Genomic DNA, 13,462 nt, shown 5'->3' with positions numbered 1-13,462 from the left:
ATAATAATATGTTTGTCACATAAAACCTTGGAAATAGCAAAATTTACGTGAATGGATTTAAATTGCGGTTGCGGTTGCGTTTTCAATCGCATTTATCGCGGTTGCGCACATAATGGATGCTATTGCAGTCATTGCAGGTATCGCGATCATGAAATTTTTTTAAATCACAAACTTATTGTAAAACATAATAATTATAATTATAAAAAGTCACTTTTCATGATTTTTAGAGTGTTTTCTAACACTTATGGACTTTATTAATATGAGAACATAATTTTTACAATCATTAATTGTTCTTATATTTATTTACTAATTTTCTAAGAATATTATATTAACTAATAACAAAGTAAAAAAAAGATAAGAAATATGAAACATTCATCATATTTAATAAGTTTGAAAGTTTTTATAGATAAAGTAATTAAAATTCATACATGAGACAGTCTTCAATATTTCTTCACGACTTTGAAGATGGTGAAGATATCTAACCATTCTATTGTGCAAAAGGAAAAAAAGAATAGATAAATGTATAGATTCTCATTCATTTTCCTATCATTTATTCTCACTCTCATTAAACTTTCATATATAGTTTAATATGCTTCAATTCTTAATTATATTTTCATAAAATATACTCCATTAATTTATCTATAGATGTATTTTAAATGTTTTAGTATCATTAAAATTAAAAACATTAACAAAAGTTTTCTTTTAAAAAAAATACCTTACAAATAGTGGTAGTGATACAATTTAGTTTTCACTAATTAATGGAATAATAAGTAGGATCAGATCCTTCACCTTCACTTTGAGAGCGTTCTTGACTTTATTCTTGTTTCCTTTTTCCAAAAATATATCCAAAAAAAGTAACATTTTCACATTAGTTTTCATATAATTGATATTTAGAATATATTTAAGGAGGAAGATACATGAGAGGTGGAGGTGGGTGATACATTGGTACTGGAGGATGCATGTGTGGCTGATATGACACACCATAATTAGGAAATAGTGGATAATAACCATATGGTTGTGGATAACCATGTAAAGGTTGAAAATATGAAGGGTGCTCTAGTGGATAAAAACCTTAAGTGTTATTAGATGAATCACTATACCCAAGGTTACTAGAACTCAATCTCCTACCAGATGTGTCGTAACCATTTTTTTAAAAAAAATGGGAATCGACTTGGATTTTGAAAATAAAAGAACGGGAGTCGCCACCAATCCTTTTTGACGAGGTGTGATCGGGTCACCTCATAAAAGTGGTTGTTTTTAATAAATAGTTTGGTTTATTTAAACAACAATTTTGGTCTACGAGAATCAAGAAAACAGGTTCGGGAGTCGGTTACACACGAGGAAGGATTAGCACCCTCGATACGCCTAAAATTGGTACCTAGTTGATTAATTAGTGTCTTAGTGTCGAAAATTAAAAAAATTTGAAAGAATTTTAAAATACGATCCTTCTTTATAAAAAGCTCAAGTGTTAAAGACCCTCTCGTCTCAAAATATAAAATGTCACACCCAGTAAGTTAGGACACGACATCTTAAATTTTCGAGAGCGAGCTTGCCTTTTATGAAATCTGTGTATTTTATTAAAAGGGTATTCGATTATTTAGAATAACGAGAGAAGTCGAAACCCAGTAAGTTAGGATACGTTTTCTCGAATTCTCAAACACCGAATATTGCCTTTATTTCTAAACAAAATTCTTATTTCGAGATGACAAAATATCATACCCGTAAGTTAGGCGAACACTTCACATCTTCGAGAATAAGCATTTTTCAAAACTCAGATAATGATTTAAAAAGAATATATTCCGTTATTTAGGTTAAATGAGAAAAGTCGAAACCCAATGAAGTTACTGCACGATTATCTCGAATTGCCTAATATAGGATATTACTTTTATGAAAGAATTGTTTGAATATATTGAGTGACAAAATATAACGTGATTTATAAAGGCAGATATATAAAAATGAAATGATAGCAGGTCTAGTAATGTGTAAATATAAACAAATGCATGAAGAAAATAAAACCCTCGAATACATGAAATAATAAAGATGCATAAAACATGACAAAAGAAAAATGGTGATGATGACGAAAATAATAATAATAGCAATAGTATAAGACGATAATAATACATATGGTATTAAAATATATATAATAATAGAAACGAAAAAATATATATGATATAAAAAATATGGGATATATATGAAATGAGCACATAATAGTTATAAAATATACATAATAGAATGTACAAACGATACGATATTTACAAGATATAGGTACATATGCAATAAAGTATATATTAATAGAATAATAATAACCATGTAAGTGATAAAAATAATAATGGTAATAATATTTAAAATATATGTACATGAATAATAGTAAAAGGTATGTATATATATAATAACCATGTAAGTGATAAAAATAATAATGGTAATAATATTTAAAATATATGTACATGAATAATAAATAAAGGTATGTATATATATAATAGTAAAATGGTAATTAGAATAATAATAGTAATGATGATATCAAATAATAGTAAAAATAATAATAATAATATTAATAATAATAATAATAATAATAATGAGGATAAAAATAATAACAATAATATATCAAGCAACAAATAATAATGATAATAGTAATAATAAAGAAATGGGATTAAATTATGAAGAAACAAAAGTTTGAGTATAGATTTTAAAATAAAAATAGCGAAATGCAGATTGGAGGGCTAAAATGAATCGCAAGCAGAAATATAGGGGCCACATAGGAAATTAACCCATACTCATAAACGGCACCGTTCGGGTACTTGGCCATTTGAGTGGTCTAGGGACCAAATTGTAACAAAAACAAAAGAAGCGATCAAATTTAGAAATATCAAAGAAACGAGATAGGACCAGATGGAAACCAGCCTCAAAAGCGGAGGGACTGAGAGCGCAAATAGACCCTCAGTCCCGAAACACGCGGATCCTTGGCACAAGAGGGTCGGGTCCTCGGGTCTGGCATGAAACGACGCCGTTTTGGGGATGGAATGTTTGCCCCAAACGACGTCGTACCAGAGAAACTATAAAGGCCAAATTTTTGCTGAAATTCCATTCTTCTGAGTTAAAAGGAAAAAAAAAAGAAAAAAAAGAGAGGGATTTCTCTCTGCAAGTGACGAGGGTTCTGGCCTCAGGTCCGACCACTGCCCACCGTAAGCGCCTTTTTCCCCTTTTTTTTTTATATTGCTATTTTTTATTTACAATACATGTATATGTGCGAATGAAAGGGTGTGAAAATAGAAAAGGAAAATAAAAGAAAAATAAATTGGAAGAAAAATGAAATCACCTTTGTTTTTCTGATTTTTGATTCAATGTTTTTCGTTTCTTTCTTTAACGTTTTGCTCTTTGATTGGATATTCTATGCCTTTGACTACAGACTCTTGTTTGTTGAAATCCCAAAATTCCCCCTTTCCCTTTTTTTGATTCGGCTTTATATATATATAGCCATTACATGTTTTTCTCTTTTAATATTTTGTCTATCCTCCTATTGTTGTCGCAGGCAAATGGTAGTGGAGTAGAGGCGGTGGTGGAGGTGCCACTAGCACTGAGGCAGTGGTTGGGGTCAGAAGACCCTAGGTGCGGCGCACCTAGGGTTTGAAATTCCTGTTGTTTTGCTCTAAAGGTTTGGGCTACATTATTTTGGGCCTATTGGGCTTGGGTTGTAATGGGTTTTGGGTAGGTTTGAGTTGGGTCCCAAAATTGGGCTTGTACAAGATGAATAGCCTACAGAAGTATGTTTATTGCCTTTTTCCTTTTGATGGAGCTCTAGGTTCACTTCTATCTCTCCTAGGTTCAAGAAATATATTTCCGTCAAATTCTGATCTATCACGAAAATGTCCACTAGTGGTACTAACCCCATATTCTTCTTCATACCGACTAAAAGACCTAATTTCACCTCTATGTCCATCATCGTCATCAATTGGATTTAAACCACCACCATCGGGTCCATCACCACTTTGACTTGGCATTGCACTAGAACTTGAATGAGACAATTTTGTTGTTGAGATTGATTAACATTCATTTTATCATCAGAGGTATCCATATGCAACACACCGACATTTTCACCATCTAACAATGGATTCTCTATCTCTTGAAGCCTTTCTAATAGTGGATCAATATCTTTAAAGATATGATCAAGGCTAATAAGATTAAAACTAGCATCAATATCATCAATGCTCATTCTTTTTTGAGGCCTTATCTGAAGCCTCATATTATAGTAGGTAAACACTAGTTTCTCAAGTTTTTTATACTTCAACCCATTTCTTGCCTTGGTGTGAATATAACTAAATGTGTTCCAATTTCGTTCCAATTTGATGTAGAAGTTGTTTGATTAAGCACTTTAATTGCTAATCTTTATAACTCAAGAACACATATGTCATATATTATCCACCCACCCAGCTACATAATATTATTTAAATTTCAAAATAACTTCAAAATGTACAATATAATTAATCAATATAAATTAAATTAAATAATTTAATTAACTACTTACCTGATTCATATGCTTTCAAGCTCTTTGTGCTTATGGCGTACAAAATGTCTCATGTTTATCTTTAAATAGTAACAACTAAATAAATAAAAAGATAGAGTAAAAATGAAAAAATAATTCCATTTCAAATTATGTAACTAAGTTACAAATAATAGTACTTGAATATAACCCGATTAACCATTCTAACTTGAGTATCAAAAGAAGGTTCTAATCTTTCAATTATTGATCTTGTACCTTCTAATGTTTCTATTAGTACCATTCTAAGAATGCTCCACCCCAAATTGAAATTGAGGATTTAGAAAATAACCTAAGCATAATTTATAAGAATATCATCAAATAATAATCTAAAGCTTAATTATAATAAATATAAAAATAGTTCTTAATTATATAAAAAAATTTATCTTACTAGCTGAATGCAAGTCAGAATGCATAAAATTTCATCTATTGTAAATAATATGTTTGTAATAGGTGAAATATCGGCAATCTTGTCGAATTGCTCATTTAGCTCTATCAACAACCTCATAAATAAAGCCCATTGTTGGTTTTTCATCACCATCCACAAGTCTCAATAATTTTACCAAGGGCTCATAAACTTTAAAAAAGAGCCACTGATCTTTTTAAAATCATTAAAGGTAGTTATATTTAAGTAATTATATTAACTAATTATAAAATATTTACCTTTAAATTAAACATTTCTCTCATATCTTACTTTTGCCTTGTTATCTCTTCAAGTTGGATGAAATGAGTTACAAATTGAGTAAGAGCAGGTTGAAGTATTTACTTCCCTTGTGAATACTTCTTCATCAAATCAACAGTCCAAATGTGATTGTATATAACGCAAGTCACTTTCTTAGCCTCCTCTAACACTTTTTCTACAATGAGATTTTTCCCAATATCTTCAAGGCATAAATCTAAACAGTGAGCTGCACATGAGGTCCAATATAAATTATTTCTTTTCAACATTGATTTTTTACCAACAGCTTTCTCAAATTTCTTCTACAACTGAATCTAACAAACTGTAGTATAATTCAGCATCTCTATTATGAACATTCAAGACATCTATAGATTTCCAAAAAATGATTCCTTTACTGCATTAAACAAGGAAATTAATGATGTGCATTTGATTCAAATTGTTGGTCCAACCATCACACATTAGAGTTGCACCCGATTCTTTCCAATGAGTCTTTAGCTCATTTACCCAATCACGAACTCGTTGATACGCTGACTCCAAATACACATTTGAAACCTCATAAGGTGTTGAGAGCTTTACACCTTATCCAACTTCTATTGACACTTGAATTAAGTTATACAACCATGGAGAACTTGCTAATTGAAAAGTCATTCATATATTAAAATTTTAGATGTCATTTCACCTATCTCCCTTGTAAAGTCTTTAAAAAAGAGCCACTGATCTTTGGTTGCTTTGATCGTTGCTTCTAGCCAATTCAAGTATAACTCCCCTTAAGGTAAACTCAGACTCGCTTGGGATGGATTTACATGTTCTTTCTTCATGATATTCTCCAATTGATCCATGAGAAGATCACCATTCTTCATAAATGTTACTCCAACCACTACTACTTCGTCTAAATTCTTCCCTTCTATGCCACTCGTGTTGTGACAGGACACTTTTAAATCGATTATCAACTTATCGATACAAGAAATTTGTTCAAAAAAAGAAAAAAAAATGCAAACTCTAAACTTTCACTCTCAGATTTCACTATCCAAACTCCAAACCAAACAAAATCACAACACAATCACAAAATTCTCTAAACAAAATCTCACTTTCATAAATTCATAATTTTTAAGTAATTACATGAATTTTTTTTTGTCTTAGTTCTTGCTTCTTTTTGTTGTAACATGCAAAGATTGATGAGAAATTTTTTACAAAATCTTTATAAATCATTTTTATATTTTCAGGTATTTTGGTAGTAATCAATGGTGGCCTAGGTAAAGTTTAAAGAAATTGGAAAATGAAATGGAGAATAGACGGATCTTGTAAAGAAAAGCAAAGAAAACCTAAACCTTATTTTTTTTCCTCTTTTGTTTTTTACTCATTGCCTCACGATAGAAGAAGAGGAATGGGTTAGGGCTTGGGGGAACTTGGGAAACTTTTTGTTTTAATTTTTAATTTTTGTGTTTTAAGTGACCGGGTAATAATGGGTTATGGTGGGTTATTGTAACACCCCAAACCCGGCCTAGACATTATGGCTGAATCTGGTAATGTCACATGATAGTGTGTTCGAAAACTAAATTATTAAAATAAAATCATTTTCATGTTATTATCTATCTTTATCTCTTATTAGTTCTAAAGGAAGTCGTTTTACTTATTTAAAACATTTTCTTTAAAACGTTTCTCATTGCGGAAGCTTTTAAAATAAAGCAGTTTAAGTGATCGTGAATTTAGAAAATACGTTAGCTTTTGAAAACTGAACTTCCAACAACTTGCAATTATAATTCCAAAAAATAAAAAATAGAAACCAAATTTAAGAAAAAGTCCCAAGAGTCCTCAAATTACATCCCAATAATAATAAAACCATAAAACATAAATTAAAAAAAAACGTAAAGCCTAGAAACTGTGGTCATCGTCGAGTCCTTCGTTGCACTGATCCGTCTAGGTCTGAGGATTACCTGTACACGTTAAATAGAGAGGGGTGAGTTTACGTAAACTCAATGTGTAATCCCACAATAAACAAACAATAGTAGACACAATGCATAGTCAAATAAAGTTTTGGGCCTAAGCCCTTTTCAGTATCAGTAACAGTTTGGGCCTTAGCCCATCTCAATACAGTATCAAATATGCAGTAGGGCCTTAGCCCATCATAGTATCAATATGCATTAGGGCCTTAGCCCATTACAGTATCAGTAGCAATCGTGCAGTATTCAGTAACAAAGTCCTACTTAACCAACCTCTACACACCATCTTCGTCCAGCCCTACACTCCATGTGGGGATTAAATCAACCCATCCATCCTGTAACGCCCCTAACCTGTATCCGTCGCCAGAATAGGGTTATGAGGCATTACCAGATAACACACTTCATTCACAAACATTTATATGTTCATACTCAAAATCCATTCATCAATCACATTATCCCTTATAAGGTCCTATGAGATCTTAAAACATGCTTAGAAGTGGTTCGGGACTAAACTGATAACATTTGAAAACTTTGGGAGACTTAGAAAATTTTAAAACATTTAAGGGTTACATGCCCGTGTGAACAGGCTGTGTGCCTCACACGGTTACCAGACACGCCCATGTCACAGGCCGTGTGAAAACAGGGCATACATATTGACTTGCACCACACGGCTAGAGACACGTCCATGTGCCATGGTCGTGGGAAAACTGGAGAGGTTACTGACTTGGGTCACACGGCCAGCTACATGTGTCTAGGCCGTGTCAAAAATGTAAGGTATACTGCCTTAATTCGAAAGGGTACCTCAATGGACACACAACCGTGTGTCACACACGGCAGAGATACAAGCCCGTGTCTCTGCCCATGTGGACAAAAATAGGCCATTTCCAAAGCCAATTTTCCACCCTTTTCTCATGCAAACCTAGCCATCAAAATTGTATCATTTTAATACATATATAGGCAGCCAAAACATGCTAATTCATACACATATCATTCCATCTATCATCAACCATTTCAACTACTGAATTCCATAATAAAAAAACATACCAAATTAATATACCAAAATCATCAAAAACTTATATATCTCCTAAATGAATTTTCTCACCTTTCTATCAACCAAATCCTGCTTCTCAAGCATTAATACATCAACTAATAACTAACCAAATAAGCAATCACTTGGCCATATAAACAACCATGGCAAACATGCCAAAACACATGGTAACTTATATACATCACATATAACATTTATCAAGCATATAATTCAAGTCAACTTAAATGGCCATACACATTAACATTTACAAGCCAAATCTCATGGCTAATATCATGACTCAAAATATACCAAAATGACATTAGCCTATACATGTCATATACCATATATACAAAGCTCCAAAAGTACCAACAAGTAGTCGATAGTGTGGCAATGGTTCCCAATGATCCGCGATGTCCGAGCTAGCTTTGATAATCTATAAAACAAGGAAAGAACACACAAGTAAGCTTTAAAAGCTTAGTAAGCCATATACAAATAAAGTCAACACATGGATATTGCATATCAATTCAAATATGCTAAACATAGCTAATCACATTCAAATTTATAAACCTTTCTCATTAAACATATATTCAATGTCTTAATCAAGTTCATCAAATACTTTCTCTTCTTAATACTCGTATGAATTTCATATGTACCTGAGTCACTTAGCTCATTCACATATTCTTTCTCAACTTGACTTTGCCCGTTGAACCGTTTGGAATCGTTAAGGACACTAGGAAATCATATAAGCTCATACAATGCCATATCCCAGATATGGTCTTACATGTTATTATATATCGATGTCACTGTCCCGGACAGGGTCTTACACAAAATCGGTTAACGATGCCAATGTCCAAACATGGTCTTACACGTAATCTCAACACAATGCCAATGTCCCAGACATGGTCTTACATGTAATCACATATCAATTACCTAATGTCATGACATTTTTATCCTATTCTATTCCTAAGGTTCGTACGGGACTTTTGGATATTGTAACTCTGTCGATTCTTACTCGTAAGTGCTCGTTCAACATTTATAACATTTCCATGACAAGTAAACACATGTAATTCAATTTAACGAAATTTATTTGCATATGAACTTACCTAGTATTAGGGATTGACATATCGGGTCAACTACTCGACAACTTTTGATTTCCCCCGATCTAAATCCGATTTCTTTCGTTCCTGATTAATTAAGCTCCCAACTGACCAAACCCTAAAACACATCCATGGATTTTATTTTCATCAATATTTGGTCAAGAAAGAAAGACATGAAGCTTAATTTGGCTTTTTTTTAATTAATATAATTTAATTAACCAATTTACAATTTTAACCTTAATATAAAACATTTAATATCATGCATTTAATGCCGATTTATGTCAAATTCTACTATCAAAGGTCTATTTACAACATAATGACCTTTCATTTAATAAGCCATAGCAATTAGGCACTTTTAACTTATAGATGCTACTTTTGTATTTTACGCGATTAAGTCCTTTTCTCAAATTAAACTATTAAATGATAAAATTAGCTCACGAAATTTTCACACATAAATATTCACATGATATAAACACCAAAAATGATATTAAAATAAATTTTTGACCTCAAATTTTTGGTTTCAAAACCACTGTTTTGATTTCGTTAAAACCGGGCTGTTACACATCCCTACACTCCAGGTAGTACCGAATGCGGCACAAAATAGTAATTTGTAGCTAAGCTGCCAGTATATTAGGCTTAAGAGCCTTTTAGTACACTTCCTCCAAATATAATCAACTCAATCGAACGCAATGCAACATACAAATCATGACATGCTATCTCATGATATCAGTACATATGACCAGTTCAGTATACATGCATACTATCATCATGCTCAATATATATAAATCAAACAATCAGTTCACACAATTAGGGGTCTAAGTGATGCTTACCGACCCTACAGTAGGTTCACAGTTGAATTGGGTGACTAGTGCAACCATAGCAATCAATTCAATAAAATGGGCTCACACGCCCATGTGGCCTCCCCGTGTGGGCCCATATGCCCGTGTGGCCCGCACGGGCCAATTTGGCCTTGGCCGTCACACGGTCATATCTTTTGTGCACGGCCTGGCCTTGTCATTCACTAGCAACCACACATCGGTGTGGCATCAACAGTGGGGTTTTCAGCTTTCGCCGAAACCCCGTTTTCTACATTTTGGGTACACACCTGTATTGTTTTCGACGTAAAAGCAACTCCAAACAATCCTCAACCTAAAATTGATAAATATTTCACTCTATTAATCACTTAAACAATCGAATTGAACTAAACTCGAAATAAGGTATTCATCTATCGAACGAAAAACCATTACCTTAGATCGAACAACGAAGTCTCTTCACCACCACGACATCGATCAAATAACTTCAGCCATTTAACCTTTTCCAAACACAAAATGAATCCCATTAATCACTATCCATAACCCAAAATGAAAAATGGTACTTACCACACTTACCGGTAACGCACGAAAAAATGTCGAAGAACGAGACGCAAAACAATGATAGTAGGGAAAACAAAACAAAAATGAAAACAACAATAAGAATGGGGAAAGAATTCAGCAGAGAACAGAGTAGAAGAGAAAGATAGAAAGAAGAAAAAAATGAAAAAGAAGAAGTGGAGGAGAATATGACAGTTTTTTTCTGTAGAGAGAACTTTTGGGAAGCCGTTTTACTTAAATCCCACTAGCTACCCTATCTCAATCCCTTAATTTTCTTCCTCAACTCCCACTACACATCCACCACTCAGAATCCCAGTTCAGCACAACTCTGGCCGAACTTTAAGCAAAAATTCTACTCCTTGCTATCGCAGAGAATTGAACACAAGCCCTCCAACACACCAACACTCTACTTAACCACTAGACCAGTAGACCCATTCTGACATAAGCTTACTAACAATTAACTAAAAGCCTATTGACCAAAGATAGGGCTTTATTCAAAAAAATACCAAAATTAAGCCAATGATAGGGCTTGAACCCAAGACCTCTCACACACTCCCAAAGCACTTAACCACTGAAGTAGATACACATTTGTGTCAAAAATTTACAAAGCTGAAAAAAACAAATTTTTGAGGCGTTACAACTCTACCCCCTAAAAGAAAATTTCATCCTCAAAATTTATTTGATTAGAACAGATAAGGATACTATTGACGCATCGCATCCTCAACTCCAACGTGGCCTCTTCAGTGCTATGATTCTGCCACAGCACCTTCACTAATGGGATAGACTTCATCCGAAGAACTTTTACATCACAATCCAAAATCTAAACCAGCTCCTCCTCGAAGGTCAAATTTGGTCTAACCTCAATCTTCTCAACAGTGACAATATGTGTAGGATCAAAGTGATAGCGCCTCAGTATAGAGACGTGAAACACATCATGGATACAATATAACTCCGGAGGTAACTGTAACTGATAAGCAACCGGGTCCACTTGCTTCAGAATACGGTAAGGTCCAATAAACCTAGGGCTTAGCTTGCCCTTACGACCAAACCTTAGAACCTTCTTCCAAGGAGAGACATTAAGAAACACAAAGTCCCCTACAGAATACTCAATCTAACACCTTTTCAAATCTACATAAGACTACTGCCTGTCCGATGCCGCTTTCAGTCAATCTCGAATCAATCTAACCTTATCCTCAGTGTCAAAAACTAACTCAGGACCCAACACTCAAATTTTACCCAACTCAGTCCAACATATGGGACTGCGAAACTTACGGCCATACAGAGTCTTGTAAGGTGCCATCTGAATGCTAGACTGAAAGCTGATATTATAGTCGAACTTTGCTAACACAGCTCCTCAACATATCCTCCCAATTGCCTCGAAAGTCAATAACACAGCTCCTCAACATATCCTCCAGTATCTGAATCACCCTCTCAGATTGACCATCGGTCTAAGGATGGAATGCAGTACTGATGTTCAACCTTGAACCCAGACCTTCATGTAGCTTCTTCCAAAGCCGAGATATGAAGCGAGGATCCTTATCAGAGATAATCGAAACCGACACCTCATGCAATCTCACTATCTTCAAAATATAAAGCTTCACCAGCTTCTGCCGAGAATAGTCGGCCCTAATCAGAATGAAGTGCATAGTCTTGGTCAATCGATCCATGATGACCCAAATTGAATCCTTCTTAGTGAGTGTTAAAGGCAACCCACTAACAAAATTCATCGTTACTCTCTCCCATTTCCATAACGGAATCTTAACCAACTGCAGCAAACCTAAAGGTAATTAATGCTCAGCCTTAACCTGCTAGCATGTCAGACACCTAGCCACAAAATCAGTAACTTTTCGCTTCAATCCTGGCCACCAATACAACTTTCGAAGATCTCAGTACATCTTATTCCCACAAGGGTGCATAACATAAGGGCTATTATGTGCTCTCTTAGTATAGACTATCTCAAATCAGGATCATTTGACACACATATCCGACCTCGGAAACCCAACACACCCGCAGAGTTCAACCCAAAGTCTGTAGTGCTACCATCCTCAATTTGTTGGAATCGAAGACCCAAAGACTCTTTCTCCGGATGTTTACCTTTAATCTGCTTGATCCAAGTTGGTTTGAATTGCAGTTCAGCCAACAAAATCCCATTTTCGATCAAGCTAAGTCGAGCGAACATCGCTCTCAGATTAGTCATAGCCTTACGGCTCAATGCATCGGCCATTACATTGGCCTTGCTAGGTGGTACTCAATGGTACAGTCATAATCTTTAAGTAGCTAAATCCATCTACGCTGCCTAATATTTAACTCCTTCTGAGTCAGGTGGTACTTGAGGCTTTTGTGATAAGTGTAGATAATGCAGTTTTCACCGTACAGATAGTGCCGCTAGATTTTCAAAATAAAGACCACTGCGGCCAATTCCAAATCATGCGTCAGATAGTTTGCCTTGTGTGTCTTAAGCTGACAAGACGCCTATGCTACTACCTTACCATATTGCACCAACACACATCCCAAACCGACATGTGATGTATCACTATAAACCATAAACTCCTTTCTAGGCTCCGTCTGCATCAAACTAGGAGCCTTAGTCAAAACAGTCTTGAGCTTCTCAAAGCTATCTTGTTGCGAATCAGTCCAGATAAATGGTACACCCTTACGTAGCAGCTTAGTTAAGGGTACTGTAATCAATGAGAAGCCTTCCACAAACCATCGATAATAACCTCCCAGTCCCAAAAAGCTGCGGATCTCAAAGACTTTCTTAGGCTACTTCCAATCCAATATCACCTTACCTTTCAAGGATAAACTTGAATCCCCTCTA

Source organism: Gossypium arboreum, chromosome 7 (assembly GCF_025698485.1).
Source record: "Gossypium arboreum isolate Shixiya-1 chromosome 7, ASM2569848v2, whole genome shotgun sequence".
Lineage (NCBI taxonomy): Eukaryota > Viridiplantae > Streptophyta > Magnoliopsida > Malvales > Malvaceae > Gossypium > Gossypium arboreum.
Note: the sequence above shows the minus strand (reverse complement) of the source record.